The sequence below is a fragment of the Oncorhynchus nerka genome, unplaced genomic scaffold (genome assembly GCF_034236695.1).
Source record: "Oncorhynchus nerka isolate Pitt River unplaced genomic scaffold, Oner_Uvic_2.0 unplaced_scaffold_701, whole genome shotgun sequence".
Classification (NCBI taxonomy): Eukaryota; Metazoa; Chordata; class Actinopteri; order Salmoniformes; family Salmonidae; genus Oncorhynchus; species Oncorhynchus nerka.
In genome coordinates this window covers 32,258-51,266 of record NW_027040473.1, presented here as the reverse complement: position 1 = coordinate 51,266, position 19,009 = coordinate 32,258, and the positions used below count along the sequence as shown (strand labels likewise).

The window sequence follows — 19,009 nt, the reverse complement described above, 5'->3', positions numbered from 1 at the left end:
TGGTTGTGGTTAACACAGTGACAACTAAACAGAGATCCAACATGTTGGTTGTGGTTAACACAGAGACAACTAAACAGAGATCCAACATGTTGGTTGTGGTTAACACAGAGACAACTAAACAGAGATCCAACATGTTGGTTGTGGTTAACACAGTGACAACTAAACAGAGATCCAACATGTTGGTTGTGGTTAACACAGTGACAACTAAACAGAGATCCAGCATGTTGACAAATAATTATTGAATGTCAATTGTTCTCTTTTATTCATTATCTTTTATCTTTTAGAAATAAAACATTTACTGACAGTCACATCCAAACAGTCAGGTGATTTCATTCAATTACTTTTTCTAGCCCAATGACTACTCAAAACCCGCCCACAAGGCCTGAAAACTAACTAATAGCCCCTGATAGGCCTACATCTTATTTTGGGGCGGCAGGTAGCCTCGTGGTGTAGGAGCAAACCATTAAGGAGAGCAAAAGCATTACATATAAATAGGTCTAGTTGCCAGGCTGAAGTAGCAAGGACCTGCACAGAGAAGATGACACCCAGGCCATACGACACCCAGACTATACTCTATGTTTGAAAGAGTACATCAGACCATATGACACCCAGACTATACTCTATGTTTGAAAGAGTACATCAGACCCTATGACACCCAGACTATACTCTGTTTGAAAGAGTACATCAGACCATATGACACCCAGACTATACTCTATGTTTGAAAGAGTACATCAGACCATATGACACCCAGACTATACTATATGTTTGAAAGAGTACATCAGACCATACGACACCCAGACTATACTCTATGTTTGAAAGAGTACATCAGACCATACGACACCCAGACTATACTCTATGTTTGAAAGAGAACATCAGACCATATGACACCCAGACTATACTCTATGTTTGAAAGAGTACATCAGGCCATATGACACCCAGACTATACTCTATGTTTGAAAGAGTACATCAGACCATATGACACCCAGACTATACTCTTCCATGGAGGGGCTCAGCCCTGTTATGTTAGTGATAAGGTCCTTCCATGGAGGGGCTCAGCCCTGTTATGTTAGTGATAAGGTCCTTCCATGGAGGGGCTCAGCCCTGTTATGTTTGTGATAAGGTCCTTCCATGGAGGCCCTGTTATGTTAGTGATAAGGTCCTTCCATGGAGGGGCTCAGCCCTGTTATGTTAGTGATAGGGTCCTTCCATGGAGGGGCTCAGCCCTGTTATGTTAGTGATAGGGTCATTCCATGGAGGCCCTGTTATGTTTGTGATAAGGTCCTTCCATGGAGGGGCTCAGCCCTGTTATGTTTGTGATAAGGTCCTTCCATGGAGGGGCTCAGCCCTGTTATGTTAGTGATAAGGTCCTTCCATGGAGGGGCTCAGCCCTGTTATGTTAGTGATAAGGTCCTTCCATGGAGGGGCTCAGCCCTGTTATGTTAGTGATAGGGTCATTCCATGGAGGCCCTGTTATGTTTGTGATAAGGTCCTTCCATGGAGGGGCTCAGCCCTGTTATGTTTGTGATAAGGTCCTTCCATGGAGGGGCTCAGCCCTGTTATGTTAGTGATAAGGTCCTTCCATGGAGGGGCTCAGCCCTGTTATGTTAGTGATAAGGTCCTTCCATGGAGGGGCTCAGCCCTGTTATGTTTGTGATAAGGTCCTTCCATGGAGGGGCTCAGCCCTGTTATGTTAGTGATAAGGTCCTTCCATGGAGGGCTCAGCCCTGTTATGTTAGTGATAGGGTCATTCCATGGAGGCCCTGTTATGTTTGTGATAAGGTCCTTCCATGGAGGGGCTCAGCCCTGTTATGTTAGTGATAAGGTCCTTCCATGGAGGGGCTCAGCCCTGTTATGTTTGTGATAAGGTCTTTCCATGGAGGGGCTCAGTTTTGCTACTTTGTATTAAATTGTATATTGAATTCACAAGTTATTTTAAGAGTGTTATATTTCTGATACAATTCTCCACGACAGTACACAGAAGATCTCAGATAAACATAGAATCACATGGTTTATCAGTCTCTCTGTGACCACAGATGAATTCAGAACAAAGTTGACAATGTCTTTGCAATTGACAGAAACAAGCAGCATAAAAGGATGCTTCACAACGGAAACTGCATTAAAATATAAACAGCTATAGTCCAATTTCAATCAAATTGAAAAACATTTTATGTTCAATATATTGACTTATATTTTGCTACTTGTAGACTACTGTCTATAATTTGTCTCAATATATTTCATGATGTGAAGCCTTCCATGAACACAATTATGTGCCAAATCTGGTGTGCATTTTTATTGGATAAACATTAGAATAGGCTGAGTAGATATTTGCAGCAATAGGTGATAGTGTTTCTCGAGGAGCTGATCCATCATCAGTATTGTGCAATAATGATAATGGTGAGGAAATATTTGAATTGAGAAACTGATCCGAGAGCAGTGTTCCCTTTCTTTCCATCATATCAGTATCGATACATGCTCAACCAGACGTGAAACCTTGTCGTGCTGCTGATCCCTTTCTACTGGTCTGCCTGAGGCAATGGAACCCTGACCTGTTCACCGGACATGCTATCTTGTCCCGAACATGCTGTTTTGTCTCTCTCTCTTTCTCTCTCTCTCTCTCACTCTCTCTTACACTCTCTCTCTCTCTCTCTCACTCACATTCACTCTCACTCTCTCTTACACTCTCTCTCTCTCTCTCACTCTCTCTTACACTCTCTCTCTCTCTCTCTCTCACTCACATTCTCTCTCTCACACTCTTGCACTCTCTCACTCTCTCTCTCACGCTCTCTCACTTTCTCTCTCTCACACTCTCTCACTCACACCTGCTGTCTCGACCTCTGAATTCTCGGCTATGAAAAGCAACCTGACATTTACTCCTGAGTTGCTGACCTGTTGACCCTCTATAACCACTGTGATTATAATTTGTCCCTGCTGGTCATCTATGAACATCTTGAAGAACGATCTGGCCTTAATGGCCATGTACTCTCATTATCTCCCCCCAGCACAGGCAGAAGAGGACTGGCCACCCCTCAGAGCCTGTTTCTTCTGGTCTACCCAGTACAGCCAGTAGAGGACTGGTCACCCCTCAGAGCCTGGTTCCACTCTACCCAGTACAGCCAGAAGAGGACTGGCCACGCCTCAGAGCCTGGTTCCTCTCTACTCTGTACAGCCAGAAGAGGACTGGCCACCCCTCGTAGCCTGGTTCCTCTCTACCCGGCACAGCCAGAAGAGGACTAGCCACCCCTCAGAGCCTGGTTCCTCTCTACTCAGTACAGCCAGAAGAGGACTGGCCACCCCTCAGAGCCTGGTTCCTCTCTACTCAGTACAGCCAGAAGAGGACTGGCCACCCTCAGAGCCTGGTTCCTCTCTACCCAGTACAGCTAGAAGAGGACTGGCCACCCTCATAGCCTGGTTCCTCTCTGCCCAGTACAGCCAGAAGAGGACTGGCCACCCCTCATAGCCTGGTTCCTCTCTACCCAGTACAGCCAGAAGAGGACTGGCCACCCCTAGGAGCCTGGTTCCTTTCAAGGTTTCTTCCTAGGTTCCTGCCTTTCTAGGGAGTTTTTCCTAGCCGTGCTTCAACATCTGAACACACAGTGAGGGAGGGAATGTTGTGTTTGTTTCATATTGTTTTAGGACTATGAAAATAGACAAAATTATTAGCCTATGGATTATGAAAACAACAACAATAAATGGGAAAATGGGAGGAGAAATAACTAGAGACAGTGTTGTTTAACTCACTGACCAGGACCCATGAGTTCTTCTTACCTTTGTTCAGTAGAAAAGTCTCCCTCTCTAAAGTATATAGGACGATCCATAGACCAGTCACTCTTCATGGACACACAGCTGGGAACAGGGGAGGCTGGTCTCTCCTGCTTGATTGGTCTTCAACACAACAGAGACAAACATTACATCTCTCATCTACTCTGAGCTCAGATGGGGAAACAGAAGAAGAGTTTCATTCCAAAAACTATATATCACTTTTTAGAAACGTTTGTAAATTAGCTTTTATTTCTGAAAGACAATTTGAAAGAGATTGGTGTGTTTTTTCACTATCTAATCATAGCATGGGGTTGTTCAATGACAGACAAGTATTTGATTAAAATATATCACTTCATGGTTTCATTTCAGAGAAACAATCACGTTTTTTTGCAAAATGCCATATATCTGCTTCACTCTCAGAGGAATCAGTAGTACTGCTGGTTTTATACAGTAATAATATATATCTGCCTCACTCTCAGAGGAATCAGTAGTACTGCTGGTTTTATACAGTAATAATATATATCTGCCTCACTCTCAGAGGAATCAGTAGTACTGCTAGGTTTTACACAGTAATAATATATATCTGCCTCACTCTCAGAGAAATCAGTAGTACTGCTGGTTTTATACAGTAATAATATATATCTGCCTCACTCTCAGAGGAATCAGTAGTACTGCTAGGTTTTACACAGTAATAATATATATCTGCCTCACTCTCAGAGAAATCAGTAGTACTGCCAGGTTTTACACAGTAATAATATATATCTGCCTCACTCTCAGAGAAATCAGTAGTACTGCTAGGTTTTATACAGTAATAATATATATCTGCCTCACTCTCAGAGGAATCAGTAGTACTGCTAGGTTTTATACAGTAATAATATATATCTAGGTTTTACACAGTAATAATATATATCTGCCCCACTCTCAGAGAAATCAGTAGTACTGCTAGGTTTTATACAGTAATAATATATATCTGCCCCACTCTCAGTGAAATCAGTAGTACTGCTAGGTTTTATACAGTAATAATATATATCTGCCTCATACTCAGAGAAATCAGTAGTACTGCTAGGTTTTACACAGTAATAATATATATCTGCCTCACTCTCAGAGAAATCAGTAGTACTGCTGGTTTTACACAGTAATAATATATATCTGCCTCACTCTCAGAGAAATCAGTAGTACTGCTAGGTTTTATACAGTAATAATATATATCTAGGTTTTATACAGTAATAATATATATCTAGGTTTTACACAGTAATAATATATATCTGCCTCACTCTCAGAGGAATCAGTAGTACTGCTAGGTTTTACACAGTAATAATATATATCTGCCTCACTCTCAGTGAAATCAGTAGTACTGCTAGGTTTTACACGGTCAAATGTAAAAAATAATTGTTATTAACGTTGAAAACGCTAATCTAACACCTGTCACAGACCACTAGAACAGCTAGGTAATCTAACACCTGTCTCAGACCTCTAGAACAGCTGAGTAATCTAACACCTGTCTCAGACCACTAGAACAGCTGAGTAATCTAACACCTGCCTCAGACCACTAGAACAGCTGAGTGATCTAACACCTGCCTCAGACCACTAGAACAGCTGAGTAATCTAACACCTGCCTCAGACCACTAGAACAGCTGAGTAATCTAATACCTGCCTCAGACCACTAGAACAGCTGAGTAATCTAACACCTGTCTCAGACCACTAGAACAGCTGAGTAATCTACCACCTGCCTCAGACCACTAGAACAGCTGAGTAATCTACCACCTGCCTCAGACCACTAGAACAGCTGAGTAATCTAACACCTGCCTCAGACCACTAGAACAGCTGAGTAAACTAACACCTGCCTCAGACCACTAGAACAGCTGAGTAATATAACACCTGCCTCAGACCACTAGAACAGCTGAGTAAACTAACACCACTCGTAGATCAGCTGAGTGAGTCGTTAGATTATTTTTTGCCCTTCCGCATGACTTTATACACAGAAGATCTCTGCTAAACATAGAATCACATGGTTTATCAGTCTCTCTGTGACACCGATACATTCAGAACAAAGTTGCCAACGTCTTTGCAATTGATTCAAACAAGGGACTTCTACAAATTTGCTTCAAATGAAAACCGAGATGACTGCATTAAACTATGAACTGTTGGCTTTAGGCCTATTTCAATCATATTGTTCAATATATTGAGTTCTATTTTGCTACTTGTAGGCTACTGTCTGTAATTTGTCTCAATATATTTAATGATGTGTAACATGAACACAATGTCAAATCTGGGATTTACTGCATTTTAATTGGGTAAGCATTAGAATAAGTCTCCTCAATCTTTGTGGTCAGTATTGTTACATAATTATAATGTTAAGGAAATATTTGAATGGAGAAAGCTGATCTGAGAGCAGTGCTCCCTTTCTTTCTATACTATCAGTATTGATACATGATCTGGACGTGATACCTTGTTGTGCTGCTGATCCAGTTTCTACTGGTTTGCCTGATGATATGGGACTCTGCCCTGTTCACCAGACGTGCTATGTTGCCCTTAAACCTTGGAAATAGTAACACAAAATAAAAATAATGAGACTATAAGGAGAACCAGTACTGAGTCAATGTGCAGGGTACCAGGTAGTTGAGGTAATAATGAGACTATAAGGAGTACCAGTACTGAGTCAATGTGCAGGGTACCAGGTAGTTGAGGTAATAATGTGGCTATAAGGAGTACCAGTACTGAGTCAATGTGCAGGGTACCAGGTAGTTGAGGTAATAATGAGACTATAAGGAGTACCAGTACTGAGTCAATGTGCAGGGTACCAGGTAGTTGAGGTAATAATGAGACTATAAGGAGTACCAGTACTGAGTCAATGTGCAGGGTACCAGGTAGTTGAGGTAATAATGAGACTATAAGGAGTACCAGTACTGAGTCAATGTGCAGGGTACCAGGTAGTTGAGGTAATAATGAGGCTATAAGGAGAACCAGTACTGAGTCAATGTTGTGTTTGTTTAATATTGTTTTAGGACTATGAAAATGGACAAAATGATTAGCCTATTGATTATGAAAACAACAACAATAAATGGGAAAATGGGAGGAGAAATGACTAGAGACAGTGTTGTTTAACTCACTGACCAGGACCCATGAGTTCTTCTTACCTTTGTTCAGTAGAAAAGTCTCCCTTTCTAAAGTATAGAGGACGATCCATAGACCAGTCACTCTTCATGGACACACAGCTGGGAACAGGGGAGGCTGGTCTCTCCTGCCTGATTGGTCTTCAACACAACAGAGACAAACATTACATCTCTCATCTACTCTGAGCTCAGATGGGGAAACATAAGAAGAGTTTCACAAATAGGACCGACTTCCAGACGCTCGTTGCAGCGCGCGAGCAGTGTGTCATTTTTAAAAACGAGATTAATTTATCGACGCGAGCGTTGTAGTCAGTCTGTCAGCCCCGCTAAAAGGCTGGTGTCGTTACTCTGCCTTCTCCGGGGGCATGTTGAGGTAAATTTACTAACCGGGAGGGTTGAATGATGTAATTTATTGGAGGGCTGGAAGACGCACTCTCGAGGTTGTTTACTCACAATATCAGATATTAAGATTATTTTTATAATGAAGGTATACTGAGGTTGAGGTTCTGACTAGTGATTATTTACCCGGGGTTCAATACCTGCTATTGAGGCGCCCTGAAAATAATATTCAAAAGTTCGGTCCTTGGACACAGAGGGTTTAAACACTAAAGTTACCGTCCATCTAGTGAAGAGAGGAGAACCGGACAGAGGTAGACAGCATCCGTCAACGAGAGAGGGAGAAGCCTCACCGGGATTTAACAGGTGGAAGAAACAACCGGGGAGCCGGTGATGATGTAGTGGTAGCTATGGTAACTAGGATGCTGCTGGTAGAGTAGCTAGCTAGCTTACCGAGCTGTACCGACTAGCTAGGATAACTAGGATGCTGCTGGTAGAGTAGCTAGCTAGCTTACCGAGCTGTACCGAATAGCTTGGTTAGTTAGCAGGTCGTTCGTCTGTCCCTCCTCTCGATGATGAATCCGGTGAAACACAAATTGAAACAAGGATAGAGAGTGAAAAGGATCTGTCTACACACATACTGTCCCCGACCGTAAAGAAAAAAGCCAATTGAACAATAAACTTCGGTGTCTCAACACTGTAACAAACTCCATCGTTATTCCCCGAGATCACCTCAGTCCACTCTGCGCGTAACCGGCTTGGCGCCACACCGAACGTGGACGCGGACAGTTCTGTACGGGGACGCGGACAGTTCTGTACGCAATATTTAGGACACCTGGTGAGCTGTCCTAAGTAGTTAAGAGTTAACAGCAGGTGTCCTAAGTAGTTAAGAGTTAACAGCAGGTGTCTTGATAATACTATAGAATAATGCAGTGAGTCAGTGGTTCCTGCTCCACATGTAATTGCTTTGTAGTAGTTAAAAGAATGTTTTATATTTCTATATGATCAATCCATTAATAATATAGACCAACATGCAACAGTATGTCTTGTGCTTTTGGCAATGATTTATGTATAATAATTATGTATAACAAGTGATACCATGTATGTCTGTGGCGGCAGGTAGCCTTGTGGTTAGAGTGTAGAGGTGGCAGGTCGCCTTGTGGTTAGAGTGTAGAGATGGCAGGTAGCCTTGTGGTTAGAGTGTAGAGGTGGCAGGTAGCCTAGTGGTTAGAGTGTAGAGGTGGCAGGTAGCCTCGTGGTTAGAGTGTTGGGCCAGTAACCGAAAGGTTGCTAGATTGAATCCCTGAGCTGACAAGGTAAAAATCTGCCCCTGAACAAGGCAGTTAACCACTGTTCCTAGGCAGACATTGTAAATAACATCTGCTAACCATGTGTATGTGACCAATAACATCTGCTAACCCTGTGTATATGACCAATAACATCTGCTAACCCTGTGTATGGGACCAATAACATCTGCTAACCATGTGTATGTGACCAATAACATCTGCTAACCCTGTGTATGGGACCAATAACATCTGCTAATCATGTGTATGTGACCAATAACATCTGCTAACCATGTGTATGTGACCAATAACATCTGCTAACCCTGTGTATGGGACCAATAACATCTGCTAATCATGTGTATGTGACCAATAACATCTGCTAATCATGTGTATGTGACCAATAACATCTGCTAACCCTGTGTATGGGACCAATAACATCTGCTAACCCTGTGTATGTGACCAATAACATCTGCTAACCCTGTGTATGTGACCATTAACATCTGCTAATCATGTGTATGTGACCAATAACATCTGCTAACCATGTGTATGTGACCAATAACATCTGCTATCCATGTGTATGTGACCAATAACATCTGCTAACCCTGTGTATGTGACCAATAACATCTGCTAACCATGTGTATGTGACCAATAACATCTGCTAACCCTGTGTATGTGACCAATAACATCTGCTAACCCTGTGTATGTGACCAATAACATCTGCTAACCCTGTGTATGTGACCAATAACATCTGCTAACCATGTGTATGTGACCAATAACATCTGCTAACCATGTGTATGTAACCAAAAACATCTGCTAACCCTGTGTATGTAACCAATAACATCTGCTAACCATGTGTATGTGACCAATAACATCTGCTAACCACGTGTATGTGACATATAACATCTGTTAACCATGTGTATGTGACCAATAACATATGCTAACCCTGTGTATGTAACCAATAACATCTGCTAACCCTGTGTATGTGACCAATAACATCTGCTAATCATGTGTAAGTGACCAATAACATCTGCTAACCCTGTGTATGTGACCAATAACATCTGCTAACCCTGTGTATGTGACCAATAACATCTGCTAACCCTGTGTATGTGACCAATAACATCTGCTAACCCTGTGTATGTGACCAATAACATCTGCTAACCCTGTGTATGAAACCAATAACATCTGCTAACCCTGTGTATGTAACCAATAACATCTGCTAACCCTGTGTATGTGACCAATAACATCTGCTAATCATGTGTATGTCACCAATATCATCTGCTAACCCTGTGTATGTGACCAATAACATCTGCTAACCCTGTGTATGTGACCAATAACATCTGCTAACCATGTGTATGTGACCAATAACATCTGCTAACCCTGTGTATGTGACCAATAACATCTGCTAACCCTGTGTATGGGACCAATAACATCTGCTAACCATGTGTATGTGACCAATAACATCTGCTAATCATGTGTATGTCACCAATTTGATTTATATCTGGGACTACATTTCTTTATGTGTTGGCTTTATGTGTTGTGTTTGTAAACTCCAGCTCAGATGATTGAGCTAAAAACCCTTAAAGTATCTGTCCAGTGTTTACAGGTTTATATGAAATCTGACCTAAAATGTATTAAAATATGAGTGAAATAGTTTTCCTTCTAATAATTGGTAATTAAGTTATTAATTTATCATTTTATTTCACCTTTATTTAACCAGGTTGGCCTATTAAGGACAAGTTTAAATTTACAACTGCGACCTGGCCAAGATAAAGCAAAGCTGTGCCACAAAAACAACAATTTAGAGTTACACATGGGATTAGCAAACGGACAGTCGGTAACACAATAGAAAGGGATTAGCAAACAGACAGTCTGTAACACAATAGAAAGGGATTAGCAAACGGACAGTCAGTAACACAATAGAAAGGGATTAGCAAACGGACAGTCGGTAACACAATAGAAATGGATTAGCAAACGGACTGTAACACAATAGAAAGGGATTAGCAAACGGACAGTCGGTAACACAATAGAAAGGGATTAGCAAACGGACAGTCAGTAACACAATAGAAAGGGATTAGCCAACGGACAGTCGGTAACACAATAGAAAGGGATTAGCAAACGGACAGTCGGTAACACAATAGAAAGGGATTAGCAAACGGACAGTCGGTAACACAATAGAAAGGGATTATCAAACGGACAGTCAGTAACACAATAGAAAGGGATTAGCAAACGGACAGTCGGTAACACAATAGAAAGGGATTAGCAAACGGACAGTCAGTAACACAATAGAAAGGGATTAGCAAACGGACAGTCGGTAACACAATAGAAAGGGATTAGAAAACGGACAGTCGGTAACACAATAGAAAGGGATTAGCAAACGGACAGTCGGTAACACAATAGAAAGGGATTAGCAAACGGACAGTCGGTAACAATAGAAAGGGATTAGCAAACGGACAGTCGGTAACAATAGAAAGGGATTAGCAAACGGACAGTCAGTAACATAATAGAAAGGGATTAGCAAACGGACAGTCGGTAACAATAGAAAGGGATTAGCAAACGGACAGTCAGTAACATAATAGAAAGGGATTAGCAAACGGACAGTCGGTAACACAATAGAAAGGGATTAGCAAACGGACAGTCGGTAACACAATAGAAAGGGATTAGCAAACGGACAGTCGGTAACACAATAGAAAGGGATTAGCATACGGACAGTCGGTAACAATAGAAAGGGATTAGCAAACGGACAGTCGGTAACACAATAGAAAGGGATTAGCAAACGGACAGTGGGTAACACAATAGAAAGGGATTAGCAAACGGACAGTCGGTAACACAATAGAAAGGGATTAGCAAACGGACAGTAACACAATAGAACAATCTATGTTCAGTGTGTGCAGATGTAGTACGATTAGGGAATTAAGGCAATAGAGAGGCCATAGTGCCATAGTGGTGTTGGCTACGATTAGGGAATTAAGGCAATAGATAGGCCATAGTGCCATAGTGGTGTTGGCTACGATTAGGGAATTAAGGCAATAGATAGGCCATAGTGCCATAGTGGTGTTGGCTACGATTAGGGAATTAAGGCAATAGAGAGGCCATAGTGCCATAGTGGTGTTGGCTACGATTGGGGAATTAAGGCAATAGAGAGGCCATAGTGCCATAGTGGTGTTGGCTACGATTAGGGAATTAAGGCAATAGAGAGGCCTTAGTGCCATAGTGGTGTTGGCTACGATTAGGGAATTAAGGCAATAGAGAGGCCATAGTGCCATAGTGGTGTTGGCTACGATTAGGGAATTAAGGCAATAGATAGGCCATAGTGCCAGAGTGGTGTTGGCTACGATTAGGGAATTAAGGCAATAGAGAGGCCATAGTGCCATAGTGGTGTTGGCTACGATTAGGGAATTAAGGCAATAGAGAGGCCATAGTGCCATAGTGGTGTTGGCTACGATTAGGGAATTAAGGCAATAGATAGGCCATAGTGCCATAGTGGTGTTGGCTACGATTAGGAATTAAGGCAATAGATAGGCCATAGTGCCATAGTGGTGTTGGCTACGATTAGGGAATTAAGGCAATAGATAGGCCATAGTGCCATAGTGGTGTTGGCTACGATTAGGGAATTAAGGCAATAGAGAGGCCATAGTGCCATAGTGGTGTTGGCTACGATTGGGGAATTAAGGCAATAGAGAGGCCATAGTGCCATAGTGGTGTTGGCTACGATTAGGGAATTAAGGCAATAGAGAGGCCTTAGTGCCATAGTGGTGTTGGCTACGATTAGGGAATTAAGGCAATAGAGAGGCCATAGTGCCATAGTGGTGTTGGCTACGATTAGGGAATTAAGGCAATAGATAGGCCATAGTGCCATAGTGGTGTTGGCTACGATTAGGGAATTAAGGCAATATAGAGGCCATAGTGCCATAGTGGTGTTGGCTACGATTAGGGAATTAAGGCAATAGATAGGCCATAGTGCCATAGTGGTGTTGGCTTTGGGGATGACCAGTGAAATATACCTGCTGGAGCGCATGCTACAGGTGGGTGTTGCTATGGTGACCAGTGAGCTAAAATAAGGCGTGGCTTTACCTAGCATAGATTTACAGATGACCGGGAGCCAGTGGGTTTGGCGGCGAATATGTAGCGAGGGCCAGCCAACAACAGCATACAGGTCGCAGTGGTGAGTAGTGTATGGGGCTTTGGTGACAAAACGGATGGCACTGTGATCGACTGCATCCAGTTTGCTGAGTAGAGGGTTGGAGGCTATTTTGTAAATGACAGTCGGTAGGCTAGTCAGTTTTACGAGGGTATGTTTGGCAGCATGAGTGAAGGAGGCTTTGTTGCGAAATAGGAAGCTGATTCTAGATTTAATTTTGGATTGGAGATGCTTAATGTGAGTCTGGAAGGAGAGTTTACAGTCTAACCAGACACCCAGGTATTTGTAGTTGTCCACGTATTCTAAGTCAGAACCGTCCAGAGTAGTGATGCTAGTCGGGTGGGTATCTGTAATTGTCCACGTATTCTAAGTCAGAACCGTCCAGAGTAGTGATGCTAGTCGGGGGGGGGTATCTGTAGTTGTCCACGTATTCTAAGTCAGAACCGTCCAGAGTAGTGATGCTAGTCGGGTGGGTATCTGTAGTTGTCCACGTATTCTAAGTCAGAACCGTCCAGAGTAGTGATGCTAGTCAGGTGGGCGGGTGCAGGCAGCGATCAGTTGAAGAGCATTCAGTTTTACTTGGGTTTGAGTTAACAGAATACAACCTTTTAAAAGTACGATTTTTACAACCTTGTCTGTTTTGTGCTCTGGGATTTGTAGAACCTGTGTTTAACATTTTGAACACAAACACGCTATTTGTATCAATATCAGGAGTATTTACTCTGTGATTAGAAACCTGGTATATACCAGGAGTATTTACTCTGTGATTAGATACATGGTATATACCAGGAGTATTTACTCTGTGATTAGATACCTGGTATATACTATAGATACCTGGTATAGACCAGGAGTATATACTCTGTGACTAGATACCTGGTATATACCAGGAGTATTTACTCTGTGATTAGATACCTGGTATATACCAGGAGTATTTAATCTGTGATTAGATACCTGGTATATACCAGGAGTATTTACTCTGTGGTTAGATACCTGGTATATACCAGGGGTATTTACTCTGTGCCTCGATACCTGGTATATACCAGGAGTATTTACTCTGTGATTAGATACCTGGTATATACCAGAGTATTTACTCTGTGTTTAGATACCTGGTATATACCAGAAGTATTTACTCTGTGATTAGAAACCTGGTATATACCAGGAGTATTTACCTGGTATATACTATAGATACATAGACCAGGAGTATATACTCTGTGACTAGATACCTGGTATATACCAGGAGTATTTACTCTGTGCCTCGATACCTGGTATATACCAGGAGTATTTACTCTGTGATTAGATACCTGGTATATACCAGGAGTATTTACTCTGTGTTTAGATACCTGGTATATACCAGGAGTATTTACTCTGTGATTAGAAACCTAGTATATACCAGGAGTATTTACTCTATGTTTAGATACCTGGTATATACCAGGAGTATTTACTCTGTGATTAGATACATGGTATATACCAGGAGTATTTACTCTGTGATTAGATACCTGGTATATACTATAGATACCTGGTATAGACCAGGAGTATATACTCTGTGACTAGATACCTGGTATATACCAGGAGTATTTAATCTGTGATTAGATACCTGGTATATACCAGAGTATTTACTCTGTGATTAGATACCTGGTATATACCAGGAGTATTTACTCTGTGGTTAGATACCTGGTATATACCAGGGTATTTACTCTGTGCCTCGATACCTGATATATACCAGGAGTATTTACTCTGTGATTAGATACCTGGTATATACCAGGAGCATTTACTCTGTGTTTAGATACCCGGTTTATACCAGGGTATTTACTCTGTGCCTCGATACCTGGTATATACCAGGAGTATTTACTCTGTGATGAAGAAATGTCTCCCTTGTTGCATGTAATTGGCATTTGCATGTAATTGCATTTGGTTTTACTAGCGTTTGAGAGCAGTTGGAGGCTACGGAAGGAGTGTTGTATGGCATTGAAGCTCGTTTGGAGGTTAGATAGCACAGTTTCCAAGGAAGGGCTAGAAGTATACAGAATGGTGTCGTCTGCGTAGAGGTGGATCAGGGAATCGCCCGCAGCAAGAGCAACATCATTGATATATACAGAGAAAAGAGTTGGCCCGAGAATTTAACCCTGTGGCACCCCATAGAGACTGCCAGAGGACCGGACAGCATGCCCTCCGATTTGACACATTGAACTCTGCAAAGTAATTGGTGAACCAGGCAAGGCAGTCATTAGAAAACCGAGGCTACTGAGTCTGCCGATAAGAATATGGTGATTGATAGAGTCGAAAGCCTTGGCCAAGACGGCTGCACAGTACTGTCTTTAATCGATGGCGGTTATGATATCGTTTAGTACCTTGAGCGTGGTTGAGGTGCACCCGTGACCGGCTCGAAACCGGATTGCACACGGAGAAGGTATGGTGGGATTCGAGATGGTCAGTGACCTGTTTGTTAACTTGGCTTTCGAAGACCTTAGATAGGCAGGGCAGGATGGATATAGGTCTGTAACAGTTTGGGTCCAGGGTGTCTCCCCCTTTGAAGAGGGGATGACCACGGCAGCTTTCCAATCCTTCGGGATCTCAGACGATACGAAAGAGAGGTTGAAAAGGCTGGTAATAGGGGTTGCGACAATGGCGGTGGATAGTTTCAGAAATAGAGGGTCCAGATTGTCAAGCCCAGCTGATTTGTACGGGTCCAGGTTTGGCAGCTCTTTCAGAACATCTGCTATCTGGATTTGGGTAAAGGAGAAGCTGGGGAGGCTTGGGCGAGTAGCTGCGAGGGTGGCGGAGCTGTTGGCCGGGGTTGGAGTAGCCAGGAGGAAGGCATGGCCAGCCGTTGAGAAATGCTTATTGAAGTTTTCGATTATCATGGATTTATCGGTGGTGACCGTGTTACCTAGCCTCAGTGCAGTGGGCAGCTGGGAGGAGGTGCTCTTGTTCTCCATGGACTTCACAGTGTCCCAGAACTTTTTGAAGTTAGAGCTACAGGATGCAAATTTCTGCTTGAAAAAGCTGGCCTTTGCTTTCCTGACTGACTGCGTGTATTGGTTCCTGACTTCCCTGAACAGTTGCATATCGCGGGGACTATTCGATGCTATTGTAGTCCGCCACAGGATGTTTTTGTGCTGGTCGAGGGCAGTCAGGTCTGGAGTGAACCAAGGGCTATATCTGTTCTTAGTTCTGCATTTTTTGAACGGAGCATGCTTATCTAAGATGGTGAGGAAGTTACTTTTAAAGAATGACCCGGCATCCTCAACTGACAGGATGAGGTCAATATCCTTCCAGGATACCCGGGCCAGGTCGATAAGAAAGGCCTGCTCGCAGAAGTGTTTTAGGGAGCGTTTGACAGTGATGAGGGGTGGTTGTTTGACCGCGGACCCGTAGCGGATACAGGCAATGAGGAAGTGATCATTGAGATCCTGATTGAAGACAGCGGAGGTGTATTTGGAGAGCCAGTTGGTCAGAATAATGTCTATGAGGGTGCCCATGTTTACAGATTTAGGGTTGTAGCTCGTGGGTTCCTTGATGATTTGTCTGAGATTGAGGGCATCTAGCTTAGATTGTAGGACTGCCGGTGTGTTAAGCATATCCCAGTTTAGGTCACCTAACAGAAACTAGATGGGGGGCGATCAATTCACAAATGGTGTCCAGGGCACAGCTGGGAGCTGAGGGGGGTCGGTAACGGGCGGCAACAGTGAGAGACTTATTTCTGGAGAGATTAATTTTTAAAATTAGAAGTTCGAACTGTCTGGATATGGACCTGGAAAGTATGACATTACTTTGCAGGCTATCTCTGCAGTAGAATGCAACTCCTCCCCCTTTGGCAGTTCTATCTTGACGGAAAATGCTATAGTTGGGTATGGAAATCTCTGAATTTTTTTTGTCCTTCCTAAGCTAGAATTCTGAGGTTCGGGTGAACAGCTGAGTAGGCCGGGAGGTGGGCCTCAGGGATAGCTTCGATACTGGGTTCCAAGGTGGGCACAAGCTAGCTGTGAAGATCAGAAGAAGTGGTCCTGGGATTACAAATCCGGTGTTGTAGTGGAGAGACAGTCCGATACTGGTAGACTGGCGAGTATTATCCAGGCTAAAAACAGGGCTGGTATCTGTGCAGAAGGTAAATGCCGCTAGCAGTGGCTACCAATGACTAAATAGCTTGTAGCTAATTAGCTGGTTAGCTTCTGGTGCTTCTTGAATGTGTTCTAAAATTAAAAATAATAGCGATTCCGTATCACATTGGGTGAGGCAGGTTTACTCCTGAGGTACTGACCAATTGCACCCTCTATAACCACTGTGAGTATTGTTTGACCCTGCTAGTAGTGTATGAACATTTGAACATCTTGAAGAATGATTTGAACTTAATGGCCATGTTCTCTTATAATCTCTCCCCAGTACAGACAGAAGAGGACTGGTCACCCCTCAGAGCCTGGTTCCTCTCTCCCCAGTACAGACAGAAGAGGACTGGTCACCCCTCAGAGCCTGGTTCCTCTCTAGGTTTCTTCCTAGGTTCGTAACTTTCTAGGGAGTTTTTCTAGCCACCGTGCTTCAACATCCTAACATGATCTCTTCAGCATGAGACGACCGTTACACCCAACGTCGTGTTTCTGCCAATGAGCTTCAAATCAGATCAAATTGTATTTCTCACATGCGCCGAATACAACAGGTGTCCACCTTCCCTTCCCTTCCCTTCACTTTACAGTGAAATGCTGACTGATAAGCTCTTTCCCAACAATGCAGTTAAAATTACGAAAAATGTGCTAAAAAACAATAATGAGACTATAAGTACTGAGTCAATGTGCAGGGTACCAGGTAGTTGAGGTAATAATGAGACTATAAGGAGTACCAGTACTGAGTCAATGTGCAGGGTACCAGGTAGTTGAGGTAATAATGAGACTATAAGGAGAACCAGTACTGAGTCAATGTGCAGGGTACCAGGTAGTTGAGGTAATAATGAGGCTATAAGGAGAACCAGTACTGAGTCAATGTGCAGGGTACCAGGTAGTTGAGGTAATAATGAGACTATAAGGAGAACCAGTACTGAGTCAATGTACAGGGTACCAGGTAGTTGAGGTAATAATGAGGCTATAAGGAGAACCAGTACTGAGTCAATGTGCAGGGTACCAGGTAGTTGAGGTAATAATGAGACTATAAGGAGTACCAGTACTGAGTCAATGTGCAGGGTACCAGGTAGTTGAGGTAATAATGAGGCTATTAGGAGAACCAGTACTGAGTCAATGTGCAGGGTACCAGGTAGTTGAGGTAATAATGAGGCTATTAGGAGAACCAGTACTGAGTCAATGTGCAGGGTACCAGGTAGTTGAGGTAATAATGAGACTATAAGGAGTACCAGTACTGAGTCAATGTGCAGGGTACCAGGTAGTTGAGGTAATAATGAGACTATTAGGAGAACCAGTACTGAGTCAATGTGCAGGGTACCAGGTAGTTGAGGTAATAATGAGACTATTAGGAGAACCAGTACTGAGTCAATGTGCAGGGTACCAGGTAGTTGAGGTAATAATGAGACTATAAGGAGTACCAGTACTGAGTCAATGTGCAGGGTACCAGGTAGTTGAGGTAATAATGAGGCTATTAGGAGAACCAGTACTGAGTCAATGTGCAGGGTACCAGGTAGTTGAGGTAATAATGAGACTATAGGGAGTACCAGTACTGAGTCAATGTGCAGGGTACCAGGTAGTTGAGGTAATAATGAGACTATAAGGAGTACCAGTACTGAGTCAATGTGCAGGGTACCAGGTAGTTGAGGTAATAATGAGGCTATAAGGAGTACCAGTACTGAGTCAATGTGCAGGGTACCAGGTAGTTGAGGTAATAATGAGACTATAAGGAGTACCAGTACTGAGTCAATGTGCAGGGTACCAGGTAGTTGAGGTAATAATGAGACTATAAGGAGTACCAGTACTGAGTCAATGTGCAGGGTACCAGGTAGTTGAGGTAATAATGAGACTATAAGGAGTACCAGTACTGAGTCAATGAGCAGGGTACCAGGTAGTTGAGGTAATAATGAGGCTATAAGGAGTACCAGTACTGAGTCAATGTGCAGGGTACCAGGTAGTTGAGGTAGTTGAGGTAATATGTACATGTAGGTCGGGGTAAAAGTGAGTAGGCAATCAGGATAGAGATTACATCTCCTCATCCAGGGAGTGCACACACACAAACACACACACACACACAGGGGTTGAATGTTGTGTTTGTTTAATATTGTTTTAGGACTATGCAAATGCACAAAATGATTAGCCTATGGATTATGACAACAACAACAATAAATGGGAAAATGGGAGGAGAAATGACTAGAGACAGTGTTGTTTAACTCACTGACCAGGACCCATGAGTTCTTCTTACCTTTGTTCAGTAGAAAAGTCTCCCTCTCTAGT

At 42.9% G+C, this 19,009-nt stretch overlaps 1 protein-coding gene and 1 long non-coding RNA gene across 2 annotated transcripts in view; both read right to left on the bottom strand.

Moving 5' to 3' along the window:
• The window catches only part of LOC135571192 (NLR family CARD domain-containing protein 3-like), a 133,751-nt gene that overhangs the window by 99,377 nt on the left and 15,365 nt on the right, over positions 1 to 19,009 (bottom strand). The gene's annotated exons all lie outside the window — the stretch shown is intronic.
• On the bottom strand, positions 3,772 to 7,083 carry LOC135571197 (uncharacterized). The gene is made up of 3 exons (XR_010463677.1): positions 6,897 to 7,083; positions 6,208 to 6,297; positions 3,772 to 3,882 (listed from the first exon to the last, which is right to left on the bottom strand). It is a non-coding gene; the product is annotated as an uncharacterized LOC135571197 (long non-coding RNA).